Raw genomic sequence first — 27,718 nt, forward strand, 5'->3', positions numbered from 1 at the left:
TCATCCTTGGGATCAATTTCCAAATGCCTGAAGGAATCACGTATATCTGTACAAACAATAGTACGCAAGTATAAACACCATGGGACCACACATCCGTCATACCGCTCAGGAAGGAGACACATTCTGTCTCCTAGAGATGAACGTACTTTGGTGTGAAAAGTGCAAATCAATCCGAGAACAACAGCAAAGGACCTTGTGAAGATACTGGAGGAAACAGGTACAAAAGTATCTATATCCACAGTAAAACGAGTCCTATATCGACATAATCTGAAAGGCCGCTCAGCAAGGAAGAAGCCACTGCTCCAAAACCGCCATAAAAAGCAAGACTACGGTTTGCAACTGCACATGGGAACAAAGATCATACTTTTTGGAGAAATGTCCTCTGGTCTGATGACACAAAAATATAACTGTTTGGCAATAAAGACCATCGTTATGTTTGGAGGAAAAAGGGGGAGGCTTGCAAGCTGAAGAACACCATCCCAACCGTGAAGCATGGGGGTGGCAGTATCATGTTGTGGGGGTGCTTTGCTGCAGAAGGGACTGGTGCACTTCACAAAATAGATGGAATCATGAGGGAGGAAAATATTTTGAAGCAACTTCTCAAGACATCAGTCAGGAAGTTAAAGCTGGGTCGCAAATGGGTCTTCCAAATGGACAATGACCCCAAGAATACTTCCAAAGTTGTGGCAAAATGGCTTAAGGACAACAAAGTCAAGGTATTGGAGTGACCATCACAAATCCCTGACCTCAATCATATAGAAAATGTGTGGGCAGAACTGAAAAGCATGTGGGAGCAAGGAGGACTACAAACCTGACTCAGTTACACCAGCTCTGTCAGGAGGAATGGGCCAAAATTCACCCAACTTATTGTGGGAAGCTTGTGGAAGGCTACCCGAAACATTTGACCCAAGTTAAACAATTTAAAGGCAATGCTACCAAATACTAATTGAGTGTATGTAAACTTCTGACCCACTGGGAATGTGATGAAAGAAATAAAAGCTGAAATAAATCATTCTCTCTTCTACTATTCTGATATTTCACATTCTTAAAATAAAGTGGTGATCCTAACTGACCTAAGACAGGGAATTTTTACTAGGATTAAATGTCAGGAGTTGTGAAAAACTGAGTTTAAATGTATTTGGCTAAGGTGTATGTAAACTTCCGACTTCTACTGTAACTTAATTAACTACAGTTAAAAAGCATTGGATTGGTGTAAACATGGGCGAGAGTTTCTTAACAACATATTTTGTTTTCACCAGTCTCAGCATTATTCCTTTCAAATCAAAATCACATTGAGTGATGTTTTATTTATTTTATTTTTTATTTCACCTTTATTTAACCAGGTAGGCTAGTTGAGAACAAGTTCTCATTTGCAAGTGCGACCTGGCCAAGATAAAGCAAAGCAGTTCAACACATACAACAACACAGAGTTACACATGGAATAAACAAACATACAATCTAGCAGTGGTTAGCTGATTGATAGCTGATAGCTAGTTAGCTAGATAGCTTCAGTTGAGGTATTCCAGTTCGGAGGTAAATAGAAATACTTTTGAAAAAATTAAAATAAACAGATCCACACCACATTGGGTGAGGCAGGTTGCAGGAGAGTATTTTGAAGTTGAGGTTTAGGAAAAATATTAAAAAGAACGCGAAGAAAAATATATAAAAGATATATACATGGGATGAGATAAGACAGAGACAAAGACGTCTGACTGATACGCCATCTTGGAAATGTGACGACCCTCCCACCCTGTCTGCCGTATTCTTTCTCTTTGCTCTTGTTTTCCTTATTAGGGATGAGCGGAGCCGAGAGGGTCGTCAGCGACATGGGACACCTGGGCCCGGGTGTGTCCCGGGATAAATACACCTCTTCCCCATTCATTGAGGAGACTTTGTACATGCAGACGCACTGTTAGATTTTAGTTGTGGCGTTTTTGTGACCGTTTTGCGTGTTTGCTTGCTTTGGCACCTTTCAACACCCCTCATTATCACATTTATGCACGCAACCACTCACTCACACTTCTGATTACTGACTACACACACCATTGTTAATTGTATTTACGTTAAATCAGTTATTTATATTTTTGTTATTCCTAATCTCCACATTGTTTCCCTTTTTGTTATGGACTTCGAGCCAGTTCGTGACAGTGACTTTATAGTTTAAACCTAACCTTTGACCTGACCCATCACCTTATGTATTATAATTTTAAAAACTATACAACACAAATGGCTTCTAGCCTCCCACGCATCCTTTCTATCCCGAGCACTAAAACTAAATAGAAAAAAATTTAATATAAATATTTGAACACTTAAGTTTACCAGTAAACTACCAGAACTTTGGTATCGTTCAAGGATTTTATGTAATCTATCACAAGACATCTAGTGTCTCTTTTGGGTACTTCAGATTATCACAGGTGTCACAGCAGTGACTGCTGTGTATCACTGCTGTGATACTGATTATCACAGCAGTGTGGCAAAAACAAGTTACACATGGATAAACAAACATACAGTCAACAACACAATAGAAAATCTGTATGCAGTGTGCAAATTAAGGAGGTAAGGCAATAAATAAGCCATAGTGGTGAAGTAATTACAATATAGCAATTAACACTGGAGTGATGTGAAGATGAGTATGTACAAATTACCTCAACTAACCTGTACCCCCGCACACTGACTCGGTACTGGTACCACCTGTATATAGCCTCGTTATTGTTATGAGTTTTCATTATTTTTTACTTTACTTTATTTGGTAAATATTTTCTTCTTCTTGAACTACACTGTTGGTTAAGGGCTTGCAAGTAACATTTCACGGTAAAGTCTACACTTGTTGTATTCGGCGCATGTGACAAATACATTTTGATTTGATATGAGGGTTTCAGCATGAAATATCCTTTCCATCAATTTTTAAATACTTGTATTTATTTTGTCAATGTTTTGTCGTCAAACTGGTGGTAGTGTGTGAAAAAAGTAAATAGTTGGAAGAGTTGCAAAGTTAATTTAAGCAATAATGTTTTATTACATGGCTGTAACGTGGGCATGGCGTAGACCACCACAGCCATGACAAAAATGTCATAACACATGTACTCGCATGTATTTTTGCTTTTATACAACGGGTTACGAACATTAAAAAGTATGATTCTTTCCCAAACCATACATTTTTCAACAAAACGTGATGCTACATTCACTAACACTGGTTGCTTAGTGTAATTTTAGGTGTTCTCTGGTCTTTAGTTCTATTCGTATTGACTGCCATGTAAAGCAAAACTACCAAAGCACTTGTTGATAGTTCAAGAACTTTGCAGGTTGCTATGCTAAACAAAAATGGTTGCAATGGAGGCTGTCTTTCCCCCTGGCTAGCTAGCCAACTACACAGCTAACACAATCACGCAACACAGTTGTACAGCCATTAGCCATAGTATATTGTCTATACCACACCCCCTCGGGCCTTACTGCTATTACAAACTGGTTACTAAAGTAATTAAAAACAGTAAAAATACTTTTTTTGTCATACACATGGCATACAATATACCACGGCTTTCAGCCAATCAGCATTCAGTCCTCAAACCACCCAGTATATAATTTAAAATAATGCCATTGTTGATTAGATGCTTTTTAAAAATTAATTAGGCTATTTTCTCTTGAACCATATGGTCTATCTACTAGAAACTCATTGACAATATGGACACAGATATAAAAAAAAATGAATTTTATTTATGAATACTTTTTTTATTCAAGTATAAATTACCAAAGTTATAATAGATTGCCTTAGATTTTCTGTTAATTACCAAAATTACTGAAGATTCCAGTAACTTTGGTAAATTACTGGTAGCGTTGCAATCCTAACTACAATTAAATAAAACTAGCAAATCAGGTCTGAAAATGAACTGAAACTAAACAGAATTTCAAATAAAAATCGAAAAACTAAGAAGAAGAAAAAAGAATGAATATAAAAACATACAACTATTATAACCTTGCACTCCAGGCCAATACAACAATTTGATCCATAAGGTGAGGTAAACTGAACTCTCCCTTTAAAGCATTACTCAATGCTAATGATGTTTGATAGGATTATTCTGTCCATTTAACCTTGCTTAAGAATGTAAACATATACATGTCACCATGTACTCTTTAGAAGACCTCGATAATGTACACCTGCACCACTTTGTCTTTAAACCGCTCCAGCAATTCTGAAAGGTTGCTTACCAAACATTTACACCACAGAGATCAATGTACAGTAAAAATGTCTCTAAGGAGACCACATCAGGCTGACATCAAAATCAATACCAGCTACATGTCCCACAGAATGTCCAAATGAAACCAAGCCTCACTCACGACTACCATCTGAGTGTAGTGAAGCTGTTAAAATAGTGGAATGATGTTGTGCATTGTTTAGCTTAAAAAGCCCCTGTAGATCCTTGGTATTCATCTAAGTCAGAGTGATGTTTGACCACTTTTGTTGTGTGTTACTGTTTGTGTGAGAGACAGGCCCAGAGAGGCAAGCCCAGTAGCAGCCACTCTCCATCTCTCTGTCCCCTCCTCCCTCCCGTGAGACAGGCCTCTGGAACATGGGCAGGGTTGGTGACGGGGTCGGCCCTTTCACACTCAATAAAACATAGTCCACTACCTCTGTAATTACTGAACACAGCACATCCGCCTCGCTCACTCTTTCGCTTTCAGTCAGTAAGTCTGAATAAGCTCTGCACGTATGCCTAGCATTACTTAACCTTACAATACATCTTGCAATGCTGACAAACACAAAATATGACATCCTACATGGTTTATTTCATAAAAATGATGAGAACAGGAGCTATTATGGACCCTGTTATTGACCATGTTATTATGCTGTTATCAACTACAACACAAGAGTCTAAAACTACATCCAGAGCATGATGTGGTTACAATGATCTATAAAAACTTAAAGCCAAGAAAAACATCTAATGGTTTGAATGTTCAGCTCTTCCTTGCTTAAGACTCTGTACTTTCAAACGTATACTGTGCTGTCTGTCTGAGTATTCAATATGAGGAAAGCCTTCCCTATTTCCCTTATTCCTCTGACTGTGATGGACATCAGTCAAAGTCCTGAGCATAGCCATGACAGTTGTGCTTCCTGTGTGTGATGACCTCATTTGACTATCCTACCACAGGGCCAGGCCACGACGTGAGCAGACAAGACTCAACCTCCTGCCTCTCTACTTCCTGTTTTTCAAGATCCCTCTAAATGCCCACTGCAGGGGAGGGAGGGAAAAATGGAGGGAGAGAAAAAAGAGAAGGAGTGTGCCTGGGGACACCCTTCCTCTCTGATCCCTCTGCTTGTTACCTTCCTGACTGTAAGTCTGAGACTAAACAACAGCACTACTCCATCTCCTGTTGATTCTCTCCGTGTTTTTATTATGTTTACAGTACATGGCCATTAAACAGGCTGGACAGGCACATGCTGCCACACCAAGTACACAACCACTTTCTATTCAGTTAGACGTTAGGCCTTTCCTTGTTTTGGCCAATACTGAAAATGATTTGAAACATAACCTGAGTTACATAATGATGAGTTATGCAAGTTCATACATAACAAGAAAACAGCCATGTAAAACAGTATAAATATTAAATTCAACTCCAAAACTTGAAAGTGTAAGGAAATGGCTCAGTTCCAGTTTGCAAGGCATTAAACAGAGTGGGACATAGAGCAAAGAAAACCCTCACGGTTCTGCTGCTTAATTTCAATGAGACCCTGACATAAGTGCATTAAGAAATGAACACCCCAACTCTTTGTTCTTCCTATCATCAGGCTGTGCTGTACCTGTAAATGGGGCTGTTGGCCTGGGGGCGAGTGGAGGCGAGCCAGCCTCTTTCCCGCTCCTACACTTCCCTTTGTGATTGCACGCTTATCTCCCACTCCAGCAGGGAGACGGAGGATTGTGGACCCAGAAGCAGCATCACTAGTGTTAATGTCTCCTGATGCTAATCTGACACAAGGCTGATCCTTCACAAACCACTTTCTCCATTCCTCTCTCTCCTTCTCCTTCTTTTTTTCTCTCCCTGTCTCCTTCTCATCTATCTCCCTTTCTCTCACTCCCCCATCTCTCACCCTCTCGATCTCCCTCTTATCTCTCCCTTTCGCTCTCTCACTCTGTACATTCCCTCACCTCTGTTTCCAAGGCAACTAATGAGATATTAATAAGATCTACCAAAGGGCTGTGTGAACAAAAATTAGTGGGAAATAGGCTTTGAGAAAAAGAGGGAGAGCTGCTTGCCTTGTGAGTTAAATCAAATGCTTTAAATATGTGCTCGTATTGGACTTTCTACAGCCTGTTAACTTTATTTGTAAAACATTTATTGGGGTGACATTGTCTTCCTAGACAATGACTTGAAAAACAGTACTGAGAAGCTAAAACAATAACTATATGAGGACCATGACACTGTTATAAAGAAATGTAATTTCCACAAAACATAAACCTATGGGGTGAACTGAAATATGTAGATATTTTCTATATGGTCAGTAAGTTTAAAATGAATTGCTTGGCTTAAGATTTCGATTTTTTAAAAGCATGAATGTGAAAGACGAGTGAAGGATATACTCTGAAGAGGTTTGCAATGTACTGTTATTTTAGTTGTGAAGAAAAAAACATTTGACTTGCAAATCTCACCAAATGATAACTTCTAGGAACCATTGTGTGAACAATGAGTTTAAACCCACACCCTTAGAAATAGCTGTGATACGTTGAACCACTAAAAGCTATGTGAGAACTCATAATGAAAATGTTACATTGAGTAATGGCTTTATGTCACTGACGGAATGAATGGTGAATGTGTTTTTTTTAGATGACCTTGAGATACCAACAGGCTGAAAGTATTTTCCTTTGTTTATTTCAATGAATAGTTATACTCAAGTAGGGCTTGTTATGATGTTAGTAGATCCAGCCCTGACATACTGTACATTGGTAATTCAAGTCAGAGTTCAACCAGGGTTGGACAGTGACTCACAAACATTCCAGAGCATGTTCTGCACAGCTTGCATAGTAAATAATAATGGTTTATTGAGCTTATGGCTACTGGGGCAATGCTTCTCCACTTTCCTAACTATTTTAGCATGCATTTTAGACCTACCTTGATCAAGTTGATAAAAAAAGAAATCCATTGACATGTATGAGTGTGTGACTTGTAGGGGACAATGATGCAAAGGTTAGTGTTTTTCGTCATGAATCTTGCTCTGAGTGTTTGTGTTGAGGAATCAAACCAAAGCAGGCCTGGCTGCGAGTGGTTAATCTCTCCAAATGATGACTGCTACCTCAATCCAACTCTCCACTGACCCAGCTGTAATCCCTCATTGGATCAACGCAAGTTCAAACCATGATCCATCCTGCTAGCACCTAACTCTGGCTGGGACGATGGAGCTACAGACAGCGGCACGCAGAGACAAAGATACGTATCACCTCCACAATGACATCATCAGGAAAACCCCACTGGATCAACTGAATATTCTCTTGGGGAAAATAGCTTCAGACCCCCACATCATACATCATCCATCAATAACCTGGGAGACAAATGCAAAAAACTCAGCTCTTTAGGAGAGAGCACAATAACAGAACATACACCCTTGCCAATCACTACAGGTATCCTATTGTTACTTTTTAATGTATTCCTCTATTGCATGCTGAAATCAGCTGAATTGAGCAGGTTTCAAAGGTGTGGTAAGGTTTGGATAATAGGCTACATATTCAGAAACATAAAGGACATCAGGTGCTGACAGTGAAACTGAGCGCTAGCAGACAGACACCCTCACTCTCAGTCACACAGTAATGTCAGGGGATGAGAGGACTATGCAAGGTGACTTTGACAAAATGCCTTGGGGTCCATGAGAGAATTCCATTGAAGTGACTTTAATATGGCATTTGTTTCTCATTTATCACCATATTGAGTCCTACAAACCTGTATGATGGAACCAGCAGGAAGAACAAAACCAATACACATTTTCCTCTGGCTTGAAGGCGTAGTGAGAAGAATCTGAGGCCAGTAAGACAACTGCAACAAGCTGGAGATACCGCGTACTGTAATCACTGCCAACATGTACACTCTAGCAGACAGAGCCAGCTACACTGAACTGTTCAGGTAACTTCTACTGACAGTGCAGTGAAGTTCAGACTTTGTAACTTCACAGTCTAAACAGATGTTGTTGTGCTGGAGTTTGTGTGTGTGAGTATGTGTTTCTGTGTGAACTTAAACGAAATAGAGAGGAAACAGGGATAAAACCTTGAGATGGATTTGAGGAAGAGTTCTCCCCACCCCCAGCCCCGGCACTCTGGTTGTGTGCAGTAGTCGCAGCGTTGTAACATAATTACTGCTGGGACAATTCTATTCCCAATGATCCATTTGTGTCAATCAGGTTTTCGAGCCTAGCCGATGAATGGATTCTCAGTTTCTCAAGGATAAACAGATGACCTTCTCCTAAAGGGTATATCCATTTCATGTGCAGAGGCCACTCGCCTTCTTAAGGTTCATCTCGTTATGCTAATTGTTGTACAAGTTTAAGCATGAAGAAACGGATGCAAGCTTTGAATATTCTTGATTAAAAAGATCTGGTTTTGGCAATTGAGAAATGCATGATGTACATTAATGCTATCCTAAATTATACTGGCATTGGCAATTTTCCATCAATAGTCAACAAACCACAGGCTAAACCCAAACAATATGCAAGTATATTCACTTGAATATGTTGCTGTTCTTGGATGAAGCCCCAAATGTAATATTGTTCCATCATCCTTAATACCTTGTTATGTGATAGTCAGTAATCACTTCTAATCAACCAAAGTGTAATATTCTACTGCAAAAATTTTACTGACTAAAGTGTCTAACTACTTACATCAAATTAACTACTCACATAAAATTTTAGGGCTCCCGAGTGGCGCAGCGGTCTAAGGCACTGCATCTTGTAGAGTTTCAGTGCTAGAGGCATCACTACAGACCCTGGTTTGATCCTGGGGTGTATCACAACTGGTTGTGATTGGGAGTCCCAAAGGGTGGTGCATAATTGGCCCAGTGTCGTCTGGGTTAGGGGAAGGTTTGGCCGGGGTAGGCCGTCATTGTAAAATAAGAATTTGTTCTTAACTGACTTGCCTAGTTAAATTTAAAAATAAACAGTAACAGCCACTTAATGTCTCAGAGCCAAAAATCTCTCTCCAAAAACATTTTATCACCAACATCTCTTATGACAGTACACCAATTTTACCAGTGGATTTCCTGTCAGGAGTTAGCGTCAGAATCTGACATTCTCTCTGTATGAGCACTTCAAGTGTCACAACGCACCAAGTTCTCCTTTTCTAAATCAGAGTCACAGATGACACAGGTCTAAAAGAAATTCACAGACCTCACATTCCTCCGTTTTTCTGTACAGTTCTGTAGATTTTCTTCATCAATCATAACCTCAACTTTTCAGGGATATCAGGAAAAGCCAATTTCAGAGTCTTCTGTAAACATGCATGCACCCACACCCAAATTCACGCATTCTAAATCCTAACCTGTTGTCTGTGTGATGTGGTGGTATGTGTCCATTTGCACGGTTGTCCATCATCACAGGGACTTCTCACCAGGGAGAGATAATCCCGCCAACGCAGAGGGGTGCGACAGCCCCCTACCCCCCAGGCCCCCTGCAAGCTGTGCTAAGTGGCATGGCAGCCTTTTGATGTTCCATAGAACACAACACTGAAATGGTAAACAGCACAGATGAATCAAGATCTTCCTCCTGGGGGAATACGCTGTGTAAGGATGTTAGGGACGTCATGCATTAATGTGTATCGGCAGCACTACAGTTCCTCACTCTCATCCCCTCTCTAAATTCACTGAATATCCAGATGAGACATTCCGATTCAGTTTAGATATTTCATTCTCCTTCAAATGTGTTATTTGATCAACAGCGGGCAGATTTAACTATACAAACAAATTAAACAGCTCTGAGTTTACCATATTGTGTTGTACACATCCTGTCTAGTTTCTGTTGGCTGTTAGTGTGTTTCTTCCTGTCCTGACCACTGGTGCTTCTTTTAATGGAAGTTTAAAAATGGCTTGGAATTAGATTTTCTCTTCCCATTTTTCTTGTGCTCTCCATCCCTCTGTTGCTCAGTGTGCCATTACATAAAATGTTTATGCAACCCAAGCAGCATGGACGGTTATGACTCATAAGAATAACTGTGAAAGGTTCAACATTGATTAGATATAAAAATACAAATATGACTCCACACAAACCTAGGCCTACATGGATGATTGTGGAACTGACTTAATGTAACACCCTTGAGGTAAAAGTACAACAGTTGGAATATTTTCTAATGCTAAACAACATAATTGTAATTGGTTTAATAGACTGATTTCAACATATAGCCAATAAATCCATGTCACTTTGGCAAGGTGAAACCATTTGTTTCCATTACAACGTAAGCCCTAATTTTCAACAATTCATTTTTATGTCTGCTGATTTCAATTTGTTGTTTAGTGTTTTTGGCATGATAAAACCTCTTCCGTTTATTGTAAATGGGTCCTTGTTAAAACCGACAGGGAGAAGAGGAAAGACGTAGAGTAGAGATAACATTAAATACAACCACATCATGTAGGCACCAGGGAGAACGTTCATGGGATGCAAGGTAATTTTACTTCAATACCAAGTCAAAGCTGAGTAACAATTTTCACTTTGAAATAAAAATATGCTCTTATATAAACATTGTCTGCCTGGTGCATGACTGGTGTTTATGCAATCGGGTTTGAATGGGAGCATATCCTTGGAAACTCTACGTTCTTACAGGACACAAAGGACAGAAAATGAGTCAGATTAAAGTATTTTCTCTATTCTTGTTGTTTGTTGCTCAGAACACTGAATTTGAACAAAACATGAAAACTTTCCTCCAACTAATCTGTCTCACGATCAAGAATAAAAGTATTGTAAATTATGTAAGAATGTATTGTTTAAGCAAAGGGCTCGACATCAAATAAACAATATTATGAATATTTCCAGGCATTCCAGGAAGAATTGACTTAGTTTGCATAGTGATTCAGTACCTCCATAACATACCGGTGCTGGGGAACAACAGGAATTGTGTATGGATGGAGAAAGTAGAGCTGATACAATCCATCTTTAACACAATTTACATGTTTTGTAGATGCACAACTCAGCCTTTTGGAATTCCCTAAATGTCCTCTGACTCGATATTATACCAAATCAAACCCATTCCTTTTAAAGTCAATAGGACAGACACATTGTGATCACCACTTTGATAGGTCATCAAACAGTTTGATAGGTCACCAAACAAACATACCCTCACATCCATACATAACCACACACACACACATACGCACGCACGCACACGCACCCACAACACACAGTGAGATAAACTCACTGGCCCTGCTGCCTGCCTCTCCAGGAATCTTTTCAGCCTAACTGTTCTGTGATAGCCTGTGGCCCAGTTGCTGGTGAAGGATGCCTCTCTCCCATACATGGTCTGAACACTGTTGGCAGCTGGGTCAGTGACAGGGGGGCCGAGGGGAGGGAGGGGACTAGGAACAAGCTGGGGAGCATTGAGTGTGACACTGGCCGAGTACAGCCAGAGAACAGCTGATAGACCAGTGGGTTTTGTCTACCATTTCACCTGGATCAGCAGCTCACGCAAGCCACACAGTCTGCTCCCAGGCAGAGAGAGACTGGACTGGTAAAGAGAAGGAGAAGAGGAGGGAGGGAGGGCACAGACAGCTGGCAGCCTCAACACACTCTCACACAGAGGCTTCAGAGAGCTGGGCTCTGGAGATGGAGAGTAGGGTACAACTACTGCAGCCTGGAAAGGGATGAAATATATTTTGGGGGGATGAAGAAAGACAAAGAGTTCGCTAATATAAATCACCATATCAAAACAGCTCACTTTCAAACTCAAACATTTCAGACATCTACAAATGTTTTTCCATTCCAGGTGATAACCTGTAATGTATTACCGCTCCCAGCACTAAGTTGTTATTGTGAGACTACATGTTTTACTACAGGAGTGGTGTAATGTTTTCCCTGGTTGGATGCTGCCAGGGCTGTAAAGGCCAAGGAATGATGTCATGCCCAGCCCAGTATTAGTGACACGTCCCTGCCCCGCCTTCCACTTCTCCTCATATGGCAAGGGTCAAGTCTCCTTTCTTACACTGGTGTAGGAGCAAAAAGGGGAAATTGATGGGAAGAATGTTTTTGGGCTGCACCTACTTCTGATATAATTTTACAGTGTCAAAGCAAGGGTGAGTAAAGACATTCTGAAATCAAGATCAAGTTCGTAAGCGTCACACACACTCCTAACCAACTCTACATGTTTTGCTGAATACAAAACAACCTAGTGGACTTAAACCCCCTACCCATAGTGTCCCTAATTACTTAAAATGCTCAGTTTGAAAACAAAACTACTGAAACAAAACTACTGCTACGACCCTCATTGCAGAGAGATGGTGGGACTTTAAACTATAGTTCAAAGAGGTGGACCCGACCAGCTTTCAAACCAGAAGAGGGTGTTAGGTCACTTCCTTCACTGACAATAAACATGGCGTGTGCTGGAGGATAATGGGAATTATGACATGCTTCCAGCTGTCCAGGTTCAGACGGCTTCAGAGACAGGCAGAAAAACAAGGATACAGTCAGGCCCCTGGCTCTTCCTCCAGCCCACAATGCCGCTCTCCCTCCAGCTGCAGGAGGCCTGACTCTTCCCACCACCAGCAACTGTACTTACTGACTGCATGGGGTCACACTAGGGACTATGACCTCCAGATCCCCAAATACAAGCCATACACCTGCAAATCTGTTTATTATTCAGGACACACTTAATCGGATTAAATTCTATATTTTTGTATGTATAGTACCAGTCAAAAGTTTGGACACACTTAATCATTCCATAGTTGTTCTTTATTTTTACTATTTTCTACATTGTAGAATAACATTGAATACATCAAATGATAAAATAACATTTATGAAATCATGTAGTAACCAAAAAGTGTTAAACAAATCAAATATATTTTATATTTCAGTATCTTCAAAGTAGCCACCCTTACTTAGCCTTGATGACAGCTCTGGAATTTTTCCGGAAACTTTCCATGGGATGTTAAGCCTGGGTATTTCGGGAATTTTGCTTAAATTCATCAAAAAAGTTTGATTATAACAGTGAGGTCTCCTGGCATATTTTGGTTAAACTGTCCCCAATTCAATGGAATTGCAACCTTCTGCATGCACAGTGCATTCTTCCATCACATGTGCAGCTGATTCTCAAGATCTTGCACACTAATGAGATGCAATTGAGCCCACACTACTACACTGTCTGATCCAAGGACTACATGCTTTTTAAAGTTTTGATTACAATACTGGGTTGGGTGAATATATTTTATATGACATACATAACTAGTAAATAGTAGCCTACAGCAAAGTGTGTTGAAATAATTTGTAACTTGTTAACAATTTCTGCTAGTTAGCTTTTGCTACCATGTGGGTTTTAGCTTGCTTGAGCCTGCTAACTGAGTGTTAATTCACCTTCATTTCCATACATGTTTCATTTTTAAACATTTATCTTACAAAGGAATTGTTTAATCCAACTGCTTAACTATTTATCTGTTCATGGAATTGTATTTGGGGTTTTTTAAACACATTTTTTCTCATCTTTACAGGAAAATGCCACTGCAACTAATGTAGAAGGAAAAGCAGTGTACATTTGCAAATACTGTGCCAAATCATATGTGAAGAATGCAACAAAGATACAGAATCATCTGGCCAAGTGCATAAAGTTCCCTCAGTGCTCACAACAAGCAACCTCTGACAAAAGTCCCTCTACTTCTATTCAAGGTGAAAATGATGAATCAGACACCTTATCGATAGCAACAGCTCATGGTCCTCCTGGAATCAGAAGTTTTTTTGACTCAATGGAGGAACATAGTCAGAGAAATGCTGATGAATGTCTTGCTCGAGCTGTGTATGCAACTGGTTCACCTCTGATGCTCACAGGCAATGTGTATTGGAACAGATTTCTGAATGTTCTTCGCCCAGCATACACCCCTCCAACCAGACATGCTTTATCTACTCATTTGCTGGATGCAGAGATTAACAGAGCTCAAGTGAAGGTCAAGCAAATCATAGAGGAAGCAGACTGTATTGCAATCATCTCTGATGGGTGGTCGAATGTTCGTGGGCAAGGAATAATTAACTACATCATCTCCACCCCTCAACCAGTATTCTACAAGAGCACAGACACAAGGGACAACATACACACTGGTCTCTACATTGTAGATGAGCTGAAGGCAGGCATCAATGACCTTGGACCACAGAAGGTATTTGCACTGGTGACAGACAATGCTGCGAACATGAAGGCTGCTTGGTCTAAAGTGGAGGAGTCCTACCCTCATATCACACCCATTGGCTGTGCTTCTCATGCATTCAATCTGCTCCTCAGGGACATCATGGCACTGAAAACAATGGATACACTCTACAAGAGAGCCAAGGAAATGGTATGGTATGCGAAGGTTCATCAAGATATAGCAGCAATCTACCTCACCAAAGTGAGAAGAATAAGAGCACCACATTGAAGCTGCCCAGCAACACCCGTTGGGGTGGTGTTGTCATCATGTTTGACAGGAAGGAGTCTCTCCAAGAAATGGCCATATCACAGTCTGCCGATATGGACAGCCCCATCAAGTGGATCCTCCTGGATTATGTATTTTGGGAGAGAGTGGTAAGCAGCCTGAAACTCCTGAAACCTATAGCAGTAGCCATTGCACGGATTGAGGGAAACGATGCCATCCTGTCTGATTTTCAGACTCTGCTTGTAGATGTAAGAGAAGACATCTGTACTGCCCTGCCCACTTCACTGTTGCTCCTTGCAGAGGAAACTGCGGTTTTGAAATGCATCAAAAAGCGTAAAGACTTCTGCCTGAAGCACATACATGCCGCAGCGTACATGTTGGACCCCAAGCATGCTGGCAAGAGCATCCTGTCTAGTGCAGAGATCAACAAGGCTTATGGTGTCATCACTAGAGTGTCTCAGTGTCTCACTACAGTGCTTGGCAGTCTGGTGAAGTACACTTCCAAGCAAGGGCTATGGGATGGAGATGCAATATGGCAGTCGTGCCAACATATCTCATCAGCCACCTGGTGGAAGGGACTTTGTGGATCTGAGGCTCTTTCCCCTGTTGCCTCCATCATCCTCCAAATCCCACCAAAATCAGGCGCCTCAGAGCGCAACTGGTCGTTGTTTGGAAACACACACACCAAAGCACGCAACAGGCTGACCAACAAGGGTTGAAAAATTGGTGGCCATCCAAGGAAATTTTAGGCTTTTTGAGCCTGACAACGAGCCATCCTCAACAATGTTGGAAAGTGACAGTGAAGATGATGCCTCAGAGTCTGATGTTTAAGAGGTGGACATTGAGGAGGTCCAGGGAGAAGACATGGAAGCCTGAGAGGAAGACAACCAAAGCTTTAGTTTCTAGACTAAATCATTTTACACATTTTGGGAGATGCAATGGGGATCATTCAATATTCCCTTTGTTTTGTTGTTCAGTGAAATCATCCCATGTAAAGAGTCAACTCATTTAATTAAAGTTAAATTCGTAACTAAATAGTTTTTTTTATTTCTACTGGAAGGATTTAATCATTAGATTTTTATTAACCTTTATTTAACTAGGCAAGTCAGTTAAGAACAATTTCTTATTTTCAATGACGGCCTAGGAACAGTGGGCCTTGTTCAGGGGAAGAACGGCAGATTTTTACCTTGTCAGCCCGGGGATTCGATCTTGCAGCCTTTCGGTTACAAGTCCAACGCTCTAACCACTAGGCTACCTACCGCCCCAATTATGTCTACTTATGATATGGTAAAAGGTTTCTGTTTCTGTTTTCATATGATATGGTAAATATATCCAATGCAAAAAACATCTACATTTAAATGGTATTAATATTAATTTGCATATATTCTCGTTAATTCCCATGGAAAGTTTCCACTCCTGAATATTCCCCAAAATGTGCAACCCTATTGTAACGGCTGTCGTCGGAAGAAGGTGAAGACCAAAACGCAGCGTGGTAAGTGTTCGTCATGTTTAACAGAAACTGAACACTAAAAAAATAAAAACAACAAAGTGACAACCGAAACAGCTCCGTCAGGTGCAATACACACTAAACAGAAATGAATCACCCACAACATAAAATGGAAAACAGGATACCTAAGTATGGCTCCCAATCAGAGACAACGATAGACAGCTGCCTCTGACTGGGAACCACACCAAGCCAAACACATAGAAAACCAACAACATTAAAAAAAGAACATAGACTGCCCATCCTAGTCACACCCTGGCCTAACCAAAATAGAGAATAAAAAACCTCTCTATAGCCAGGGCGTGACACCTATAGACCCTGCAAGACAACTCACGTCCTCCATCGGGACTCCAAACTTTTTATGTTAAGATTAAGTGGATGTGTCTTAAATGTGATACAGGGGAGCATATTAGCATTCACAAGAAATCTTTTGATCTGACAAATTAGTTTATAATGTATTCCTTAATGTTTTTTCAAAGTCTCATTGAAATTCAGTCAAACTGCAACTCAGCAAAGTGATGTTTTCCTTAAATTAATGGGAAAATTCCTAAAACAATTCTGATCTATGATACTGTATGTATTTCAGTGTTAACTGTTAGGCTACCGCTTTAAAAAAAATCTGCTATTACGATGCAACAAATCTTCAACAACAAAATGAGATCCATTTCTAACACCTATAGTATCATGCAAACAAAGAAGAACCAAATGAACCACAGGATGGACTTCCTTGACTATATACATAAGGCTCTTGTTTTTATGATGCACAACATGTTTGTGGTTTTGCTAACGTATCAATAGTGACACTAATATTGTAGAATGAGAGACCAGAGGTCCATCAGGTGCATGGTGACTTTGTTTGTTGCCATCACCTCTGCTCCACCACATAGCAGACGCTTTAACACGCTAACCTCAGAAGCCACACTGCAGCTAGCATGCATCTACTACTTATTTTTTCTCAGTTTATATATTTTGTCAGTCCTCAGTATAACTCAAGTCACTTAACTTGACTTGGTAGAGATGAATATATCAAACTAAAAGTATTGTTCTTGTCTTACTCCAATTAAGTAACATAGCAATACACCTTAAAGTTCACATGCAATACAATAGCATCACATTTGTTATGACAACGTGTCAGTTTAGCCTTTGTTTTAATGATGTGTACCACTTCAAATGCCATAGTGGCACTGCTTTATTTGTATCTGTAGAGAGCCTGTCAGAAATGCACTCAGAAAGAAAGACATCTAAAGATTGGAGTGCACTGTTGATCCAACATGACTCAACATGAAAACTGCTCTAGTCAATTTCACTTAGAGGCGATTCCACGACAGCATGGCCCAAATATATATTTTTCTGTCAATTCTCACATAGAAACTTCATTGGAAGGAAGGATGTTTGACATGTTTTTTACATTTGCATTTTGAGACCTATACATGCCTCTTGTCAGAACCTTTGATCTGTGAACCGCACATGATACAGACAACATCTTGGTGTCATTATACTCGTTATAGTGTCCTCTAAAATATGAGGTAAGTCTAGGTTCTGAGAAAAATTCACATTGATTTATTCAACATTGAAAATAGTAATATCAATATCTCAAAAGTACCCTTTTAGATGTCCGTATCCTGCACGGTTCACGTATCATACTCTGCGTTTAGACAGGGAGACAAATTCAGATATTTTTGTCCACTAATTGGTCTTTTGACTAATCACGTCAGATCTATTCACATCAGATCTTTTTTAAGCAATTAGTGAAAAAAATATCAGAATTGGGCTGCCTGTCTAAACGCAGCGTATGATATGTGAACCGTGCAGGATACGGACATCTAAAAGGGTACTTTTGAGATATTGATTTTACTATTTTCAATGTTGAATAAATCAATGTGAATTTTTTTCAGAACCTAGACTTACCTCTAAACGCAGCCATAGAATCTTACATGTACCATGCCTTCAGAAAGTATTCACAACCCTTGACGTAACTCGGTCACTTAAGAACATTCCCTGTCTTCTTGGTAAGCAACTCCAGTGTAGATTTGGCCTTATGTTTTAGGTTATTGTCCTGCTGAAAGGTGAATTCATATCCCAGTGTCTGGTGGAAAGTCTGGTGCTTAGCTCCATTCTGTTTATTTTTTATCCTAAAAAACTCCCCAGTCCTTAACGATAACAAGCATATCCATAACATGATGCAGCCACGACTATGCTTGAAAATATGGAGAGTAGGACTCAGTAATATACTCAGTAATGTGTTGTATTGGATTTTCCCCAAACATAACACTTTCTATTCAGGACAAAATGTGAATTGCTTTGCCACATGTTTTGGAGTATTAATTTTGTGCCTTGTTGCAAACAGGATGAATGTTGCAAACAGGATGAATGTTTTGGAATGATTTTTATTCTGTACAGGCTTACTTCTTTTTGTTCTGTCAATTAGGTTACTATTGAGGAGTAACTACAATTTTGCTGATCCATCCTCAATTTTCTCCTATCACAGCCATTAAACTATTTAACTGTTTTAAAGTCACCATTGGCCTCATGCTAAAATCTCTGAGTGAGTTCCTTCCGATGCGGCAACTTAGGAAGGTCGCCTGTATCTTTGTAGTGACTGGGTGTATTGATACACCATCCAAAGTGTAATTAATAACTTCACCATGCTCAAAGGGATATTCAATGTCTGCTTTTATTTAATTTTTTACCCATCTACCAATTGGTGCCCTTCTTTGCGAGGCATTGGAAAACCTCCCTGGTCTTTGTGGTTGAACATGTGTTTGAAATGTAATGCTCGACTGAGGGACCTTACAGATAATTGTATATGATGGGAACAGAGATGAGGTAGTCATTAAAAATGATGTCAAATACAATTAATGCACACAGAGTATAACAGATTTCCTCTTCGTCTGAGGAGGAGTAGCAAGGATCGGACCAATGTGCCGCGTGGTAAGTGTCCGTAATGAGATATTTAATAAATCAACAGAACACTGAACAAAATAACAAAAGTACAAACAAACAACCAAAACAGTCCCATATGGTGCAAACACTAACACAGGAAACAACCACCCACCAAACACAATAGAAAACAGGCTACCTAAATATGGCTCCCAAATCAGAGACAACGACTGACACCTGCCTCTGATTGAGAACCATACTAGGCCAAACACATAGAAATATAACAACAGAACAAAACATAGAAAAACAACATAGAATGCCCACCCCAACTCACGCCCTGACCAAACTAAAATAAAGACATAAAAAAGGAACTAAGGTCAGAACATGGCACAGAGTGAGTCCATGAAACTTATTCTGTGAATTGTTAATCAAATTTTTACTCCTGAATTTATTTAGGCTTGCCATAAGAAAGAGGTTGAATAGTTAAAACATTTCAGCTTTTCACTTTTATTAATTTGTAACAATTCTGAAAAACATTATGGGGTATTGTGTGTAGGCCAGTGACAATTCTAAATTCCAGCTGTAACACAACAAAATATGAAAAAAGTCCCTGGGTGTGAATACTTTCTGAAGGCACGGTAGGTCTAAAAAGGGCCTAAAATGGCCACTTTGTAAAAGGATATTTCAAATCAAATCCAATTTTATTTGTCACATGCGCTGAATACAATTTAATGTTGAAACCCTCATATTAAACCCAAATGGTTTAAATTTATGGTTTATATTTAGGATAATGTTTTACAGCTTTGTCATAACATTTTTAAATACAATGTTATTGTGTATTATGTGATCAGGTCACACAGAGGTACATCTGTGATAATCTGAAGTATCCAAAAAGGCCACTAGATGTAATTATATAAAATTCCCCCCAAAACTTGAAAGCTACTGAAATTCTGGTAGTTTAGTGTTAAACCTAGAAAGTTTCCAGTAATATTCCTTTTCCACAACCCTACCTGTGTCAATTTGGATTCGTAGAATACGTTATTTTCTGTTACTGCTGAGCCTTTTAAAGGGAAATCTGATGGAAAAGGACTAAATTAAGCAAATATAAGAGCTCTTATCAGAGCTAGGCTTTACTGTCAATGCTTTGAACCAGCCTACAGGAGACATTCAAACGGCAATAGCCCAAATCAATGCCATATAGAAAGACAGCTGTGATCATATAATACCTGGTAACAAATGGTTCATAATGTCCTTATGAAACTTAAAAATATATCCTTGTGATGATTTATAGATTTAAAAAGGAAAGGTTATCATAAACCATTGATAACTCAACTTACACTATGAACTTCCTCAAGACTGTTTATTTCAACAAGTAAAACATTTTTACATTCAAAGTTGACTTGCAGTCTTAACCCTGTGTGGGCCACTTAAACAGTGGAGGGGAGAGAGAGACAGGGATGATAGTAGTGAAAGAGGATTAACTGCAGATTGAGGCTGCCGCTTTGGTTCAGCTGATTCTTCAGTATGACCAGAGAGAGCTGAGGGGGTAAGGATAACTCTGTCTGACTGAGGGCTCGAAGGGGAAAGGCAAAGAAGACAGGAAGAAGCTGTCTATCTTTAAGCCGCTCTGCCCTGCTCAGCAGCACATGTGCTGAGTGGGCCGTATGGGGTGGCTTACTACCAGAGGTCACAGCCAAGGGCAGGGCAGTTGAAAGGTCACTGTTAGGTGCTCCCTTAGACAACAGTGCATTAGTGAGTGGTTCACTCATGCTTTTGTTAGAAACAGTTTTCAGGCTATCAGATGTTTATAAGCCACTGTAGTTTAGGATATTGATATTTAGGTCAGAATGATAGGGGGCTAATTGTCAACAGAGTTGCTTTGTTGACATACTACAGTGACATAGCAGGCAGATGTGATGAGAATTATAAATAGGTCTATATGAAAAATTGGTGCTTTTTACATTTGCTTTTCCAAGTATACAGTGACAATCGGCCGCACCCCTGTACGTTATTAGTATAAATCTTTCTTAATTTCAGATTTAAAATCATGTCTAATTATATATTTGAGTGTGGCTTTTCTTTAAAAAATAATAATAATTAAGAACTGCATAATAAGTTTTTGAATATGATTTCAAAATATTTTAATTATATTAACTTTGAAACCGCACCACCATGTAGGATATTAAGCCGTATTTATAAAGTGTATATGTGGTATATTAGCCTGTGCCAGGGCTGGTCCCTGATCCACAGGCTAATGGTTTGGAAGTCATCATCACAGCACATTAAGGGCCTGCCTAATAAAGTTCCAACTGTGCAGCCTCACAACATGATAGACGGTTTGATTTGGCACACTCCACAACGTATTTGCACAATAACACAGACTCAGTTTTGTGAGACTGGAGGAGAGAGAAAAAACGAACAAGGAGCTAATATTTTGATACACATTTTAAATGATGATTTTGTGTGTTTGTCAAACTGGCTGGTATCCTGGGGTAACTAACCCATTTAGCATCAAAGGTGAGGCTCTGTGACCTGGTGGTCAGACAGGAGGCAGCCAGGGGGTTCTGGGTTTGGAACTCAGCTCTCTGTTGGGTTGGATTGTGGGGTTGGGTGACACTGCTAGGACACTGTGCATTCCTCTGTGTTACACAGCCATTGCAGTAGCCACACACGATAGAAGGGGAAGTCAGAGTTGATTTAATGCAGTGTATAAACACAAGAAAGAACATCCATATTCATGGTTCGCCCTTTCTGGAATAGAATAACTACATTTATACCCATTTTATTTATTAAAGTACTCAGGAACCGTTCCTTTAGAATAAATAGTCTAGAGCGTACACAATTGTCATTATCTGCTGGGCTCAAAATTCTGCATCCTGCCTCCAGGTCTCACGGGAGAATGCTGGAATCTCCAGTTTGATGATGGAGCTCCATTAAACAATGAATCATGTTGCTGAGAGCATGTGCAGAGGGCTTTGTAACAAAAAAATTAAGCAAAGTGGACATAGAGAAGAAACATAGTGTTTTTCCTGTTGTTGCTCTGACAAATATCTTAAACATAATTGCCAAAGTTCCTTCACACCTAACTCTGAGAATAAGAGAGGACTTCCTACATAGGGTCGCAGTCACACTAGTGAATAAAGAGAGAGTAACAGTGAAACAACTACTAGTTTACACCTCAATGTATAAACACATTCAGTACTTTGATGAAAAAATGTAATATCATGACCTTTGCTGATACTTGTTGATTGTGGGGAGGTTGTGTGATACACAACCTGTCTTCTTTGCTTCTCTTCTTTGTTATTGTATCTATCTAAAGAAGTGTAAAGGTTAATTGTGTTAACTACTGGTTCTCTCAAAACAAGTACCCTTGTAGAACTCTCAAAAAAGGCTATGTAATTTGCTATAAAACTGTGCCTGATGAGTCAGCTGCAGTTGACACCAGTTCAGCTCTCAAGTGTACTGTAGGGGAAGTGCTGTGCCACAGTACAATGGTGTAACATGGTGAACACTACAAAATCCATGTACAGCTGACACTCTCATGAAACCAGATGGTCTTAATGATGTTTCCCACTTCAGATAAAGAGAATAACCAAAAGGACCAAAGAAAGCATAAAACATTACTGGAGATCTAGGGTTGGGCGATATTACAACAGCATCATCTATCAACAATGACCGACAGCCATCGTCGATGTTGACGACATCGTGATGTGACAGACGATGGTTTAGCCTATTTGAACTTGACTTGCACCTTGCAGTAAAGAATGGAGTCGGAGAGAGCAAAATATTATTTAAATTCTCTAAAAACGTAACTTAGCCAGGGGACTAATAATGAGAGAGAACAAACAATATAAATAGCCTACAGAAAAATAAAATGACAAGTTCAATCAAGTTTAAGCTGATTAAGAAATACATTTTCTGTGCGTGCCAGGAAAAATCCCCCCATGTGAGGTTGAAAACCAAATAGCCTATAACCTATCCTCCTACTAGGTCTATCATAAAAGTTCAAGACAAGTTATTTCCTAAATATTCAAATAGCTATGAAGTTATGAACAGTAACCTATTTCCTAAATATTCAAATAGCTTAAGAAGGAGTTGTCTATAATGTGCCGCTTTCAAAAATTACAAGAATGAAAGATGGAATCTATAGGCCTAGGCATATGCTATTCTCAATCACAGCTTTATGAGAAATATAACAAACAATTACAGTTCTGAAGACGGTACGCTTTGCTTCTATCAAGCCCATGATTTATAACCTAACTCACTATGGTAAAACAGCCCATTCCTCATCAGTTGACTGTCACTCCATCATGTGCATGCCACACACACACACACACACACACACTGACCTGGCCATACTGAAGCTCCACCCGAAATATTATCAAAGATTTTGCTCCACTTAGGCTTTGTCCAGGCTTTCACCAAACGTATCTTTTGTCAAGTTGTAGCATGCGATTTCTGGCTATAGCCCAACAGTTGTTTTAACAGTTTTTTTCACAAAAACAATTTTGGGGGTTGGCCAATAGGGGGCGATGCCATCTTATATCACAATGTTTTATGAGTACCTAATCACCATAGGACAAAGGTTGACATCATCCAACCCTATGGAGATCCATGGCATATACAATTAAGTAAGTTAAGTGACTCTTAAAAAAACAGGAGAGTAAATAAACAGGTAAACAACAACAATACCAAGATTTTTAAGAACAAGTGGCTTACCCAACTATCAAAGCAGTGATATCCTCTTTATGGGAATATCCAGCTCCTGTCTGTCTCTTCCTTTCCCTTCAATGCTTCCCTCGCTTGCGTTAAGCTTCCTGCTGCGTTTTCCTCCTTGGGAAAAATGTCCTGGGAGGGGGAGAGGAGAGTTGAGAAAGTGTTTCGCTCATTAATTCAGAGGCATGGTGTAAACGCCAGCATTCTCTTTCTGACAACCAGCGTTAATTGCATATCCGACTTGCCCACACACTCAACGTTTCTCCTGTGTGTCTCCTGGAAGGAGCTGAATCCAAGCTGTGATATTCTGGTGCTATGAAGAGAAGCGAGGTGGGAGACACTCCAGACCCCCACTCCTCACACCAATCACCACCTCAGAACTTCTCCCTTTTACCTGGGTCAACTTTCTCCACTCACAACAAATATTGTATTTACACATCTATCAATTTACAGAGAGACATTTAGGCCTGAACACACAAACACACACACATTATGTAATATGGTACTGAGAAAGACAATATTAAATGAATAACTGTATCTACTGCACTCTGACATAACACTAGAGAAACAAACAAAACATTGCAATGCTCTTTTGTTAATAAGGCCACACATAAATATATTACAGACAAGGATGTATATTACAGATCAGGATACTATCATACTATGAGTGCCATATGACCAATTTTACTATATGTTCTTAAAGAAGTTAACTGTACTGCAGCAAAACACCTTTCTATAAGCTAGGGCAGTAATCGGCTGGGGGAAAAATGAATCCAGATGGGACCAAAACAGACACTCAATAAAAATCCACACAGATATACCTTTATATTGCTGCCAAGACTGCCGTCCCTTAAAAAACGTTGCTATTTTCATTATCAACAAGCTAGGAATACCTCATGGTTGGGGAAACCGGGGGGAACGTTAGACATTTATCAGTCAACCAAACACTCTCTACTGTTATCTGTCTGGAATTATATACAATGGGGTCAAATCAAGTGGAGATGCCATAAACTTTTGTCCTCATACTGAAGTTCACTGTGCCAGTAAATCATCTACAACAAACTAAGGTCCTGAGGTTTATTATTTTACCATCTTGTGTGAGTTTACGAGCTCTTGAGTGATTGTACATAACTCTTTACACTGACACGTACAATATGGCTTGTGGACTTCCAAAACAAATATGCTGAATCAGAAAAGTGTAATTTGTTATAATGTTGAACCTTCATTTAATGATGTATGTTAATTTTAAATAGCATATAAATGATCACAACAAATCAATACAGTCAATACCCCCATGGCTCCTTCATAATATTGTAGCTGTAAATCTGTTCAATCCATCCAGTCATTAGTGCAGAAAAAGCCTGGTGTTGAGGTCATTCTCCTAACTATTCACTATGACCAGACTGCCTCTCATCAGGCTTGTAATTAGAAATAAAACCATACAAAACAGGTGCAATGACTCTTCCATTCAAAAGATTGAAGCATTGCTGTATTAATCCTTTATTGAGTTTGATGCAGTCCCTGACTGTGGGATGAATCCTTACTGGAGATATGCCCCAGGCTAAAAAAAAACCCATCAAATTCAAACTATAAATATAATAAATCATCAAAATAGTCCCTTATAACTGAGATCAAGACATAGGCCTACTATAAGAAAACAAAATTGCTTCAAAAATAGACATACGTCACATCTTATTGGTGGCAAACATACAATGCTCCATAGCAGAGGAGATGTTGCTCTAACTCAAGCAAATAGCAGTGATAAAAGCAAAGCAACAATAGAAGTTGGAGTAGCCTAGTTCTAAATGGACAAATGACCACCACCAGCTGACCAGCAAAATTTTGATTTCAGGACTAACAATGCAAAGTATCTTTACCAATAAACTGACACTGTAAATACTACTATTATTTGTTTATAACAAAGTAATCACATGTTTAGGGTACTAACTTATTATTGTGAACCTATTAAAATAAGGAAATATTCTAGTCCACAACTAAGAAAATGCATTCGATTTTACAGTGGTATGCAATGGAATGGATGAAGTCAAGTTTTAGTTGTTCAAACAGCTATAGTGCCCATAGACGGTTATATTAATTAGCCTAGTGTCTACACAGACAATTATAAAGGATTTCAGAGCAACCAAAGTAAAAAGCCGAAAAATAATCTGACCCTAACCCTAATCTATTGTGATATGATGGCATTGATGTGAACGTAAAATATATATATATATATTTAAACGTAGGTAATACAAAACCAAGTAAAATTGCAAGCAAACGCATTCCTCCCGTTGTCTGAGAAGTCCACGACACTGTTAACTCTACGATATTGCGCGCTCACAAACATAATCAGTAAACAAGTTATAGTAAAGTCATAGATAGGTAATTCAAGACGATTGATATAATCTATTATTCTAAGAAATATCCTGAAATTGACAGAATACGATAAAGTTGATCGAATTACTGTAGGCTACCAAATAAAATAAAGCATAACTGTTTACTTTTTGGAGCTATAAGAGCAAAGACGCACGGGCAGCTAGGGTAAAATCAATGTATATCTAAAATAAGTGTCGCCTATTACTAGGCATACTAATAAACAATCGTTCTATATTCATCCAGAATATAGACACAGAAACTGGCATGGCATAATCACATAGCGCTACATGTAGACTACAGAATGGGATGGCTTTTCGATCCCACATTCACTCTACGTCTTCCTCTTGCGCTTTCTCTCTCTCTCTCACTAGTGCCCCTCTGTGCAATATTGTTGCTATTTTTGCTACTCACCTTGTCTCCCAAGTTCCTCGTTGTATATAGACACTCTATATCAGAGGCTCCAATAGACATACACGTAATTTCAGTCACATTTACACACGAACTGCTATTTTAGTGAGCAGACAAACTCAGAAGAGCCAGTCTCTTGTCAGTGAGAGACTCCTCCCCTTATCTGACTAATACCAGACGAGGTAGAAATCAACCTCCTCCCACTCGTCTCATCATCACTACAAAAACGTAGGTTTGTAGCTTAGCCTACATTGTAGGCTACCTATATCATCTGGATTTCCCAAAGCTAACTCTAAAAAAGTGAAAAGGTATGTGGAAAGGACACTTCCCGAGTGGGATATCTGTGGTTTGTAATACATGTTCAATGATATTAGCATTATAATTTCATTCTTTGAAATCTTAGTGTCAAAATAACACTCCTTTAAATGTTCAAACTCGGCTACGTTTGTTACTGATCCTCTCTTAGGTAGGCAGCTACAGTCAAGTGGTTGACACGTGGGTAGTGTAACGCAACAAATGATCTTACAATGTAAGTGATTGACAGAGTTTACTTGTGGCAGAAACTACAGTCAAATTAACTGAAACTACAGTATGAAATCTCAGCGACAAGTTTTTTTTCTTCTGGTGTTAATTATGATTGTTGGCCCCAGCCACCTCACACCCCTTAGATACGATTGACGTCATATCTCTAAAAGACAACAGCAGCATAGGACGATTAATTTTGAAAGGACATGTTTCTGATCCAATAGAAATCCTCAGCGGCTGGTCAGAACCAATTACAGAAGGGAGGTGGGACCTGTATAACTCGCATGTGACAAAGTCACGTGTAAGTGCAGGATCTGAGGAAGAGGTGTGGTGCAGATCCTGATCTCAGATTGTTTTTACCGGGATTTAAAGGAACATGTGCATGTGAAAGAAAACGTAGGTCAATTCTAGTTTCAATTTAAAAAAAATAAAAAAATCATATTTTGCACAGGCACCTTACTAGAATGGGTTTTGGAAGCTAGAAACAAACATATTCCCAAATATGACAGACAAAATGAGAGAGAAAAAATCCAGAAAATCCCACTGTAGGATTTTTAATGAATTTATTAGCAAATTATGGTGGAAAATAATCCAGCATTCTGGATTTTTTTTCTCATTTTGTCTGTCATAGTTGAAGTGTACCTATGATGAAAATTACAGGCCTCTCTCATCTTTTTAAGTGGGAGAACTTGCACAATTGGTGGCTGACTAAATACTTTTTTGCCCCACTGTATGTCGCATTGAACAACA

General features: G+C 39.4%; 1 protein-coding gene across 9 annotated transcripts in view; it reads right to left on the reverse strand.

Moving 5' to 3' along the window:
- The window catches only part of LOC129867070 (myocyte-specific enhancer factor 2A-like), a 124,554-nt gene extending 97,934 nt beyond the window's left edge, over positions 1–26,620 (reverse strand). For 6 of the 9 annotated variants that reach the window (XM_055940228.1, XM_055940226.1, XM_055940219.1 and 3 more), the window contains exons 1-2: positions 26,447–26,619; positions 23,666–23,794 (exon numbers count right to left, since the gene is read on the reverse strand). The gene's annotated coding sequence lies outside the window, so the exon portion shown is untranslated. Of the gene's footprint in view, positions 1–23,665; positions 23,795–26,446 lie in introns of all 9 variants that reach the window. The other 3 variants (XM_055940221.1, XM_055940220.1, XM_055940227.1) reach the window with 2 other exon arrangements.
- Between the last annotated feature and the right edge of the window lie 1,098 nt (positions 26,621–27,718).

This window comes from Salvelinus fontinalis, chromosome 12 (genome assembly GCF_029448725.1).
Source record: "Salvelinus fontinalis isolate EN_2023a chromosome 12, ASM2944872v1, whole genome shotgun sequence".
NCBI lineage: Eukaryota > Metazoa > Chordata > Actinopteri > Salmoniformes > Salmonidae > Salvelinus > Salvelinus fontinalis.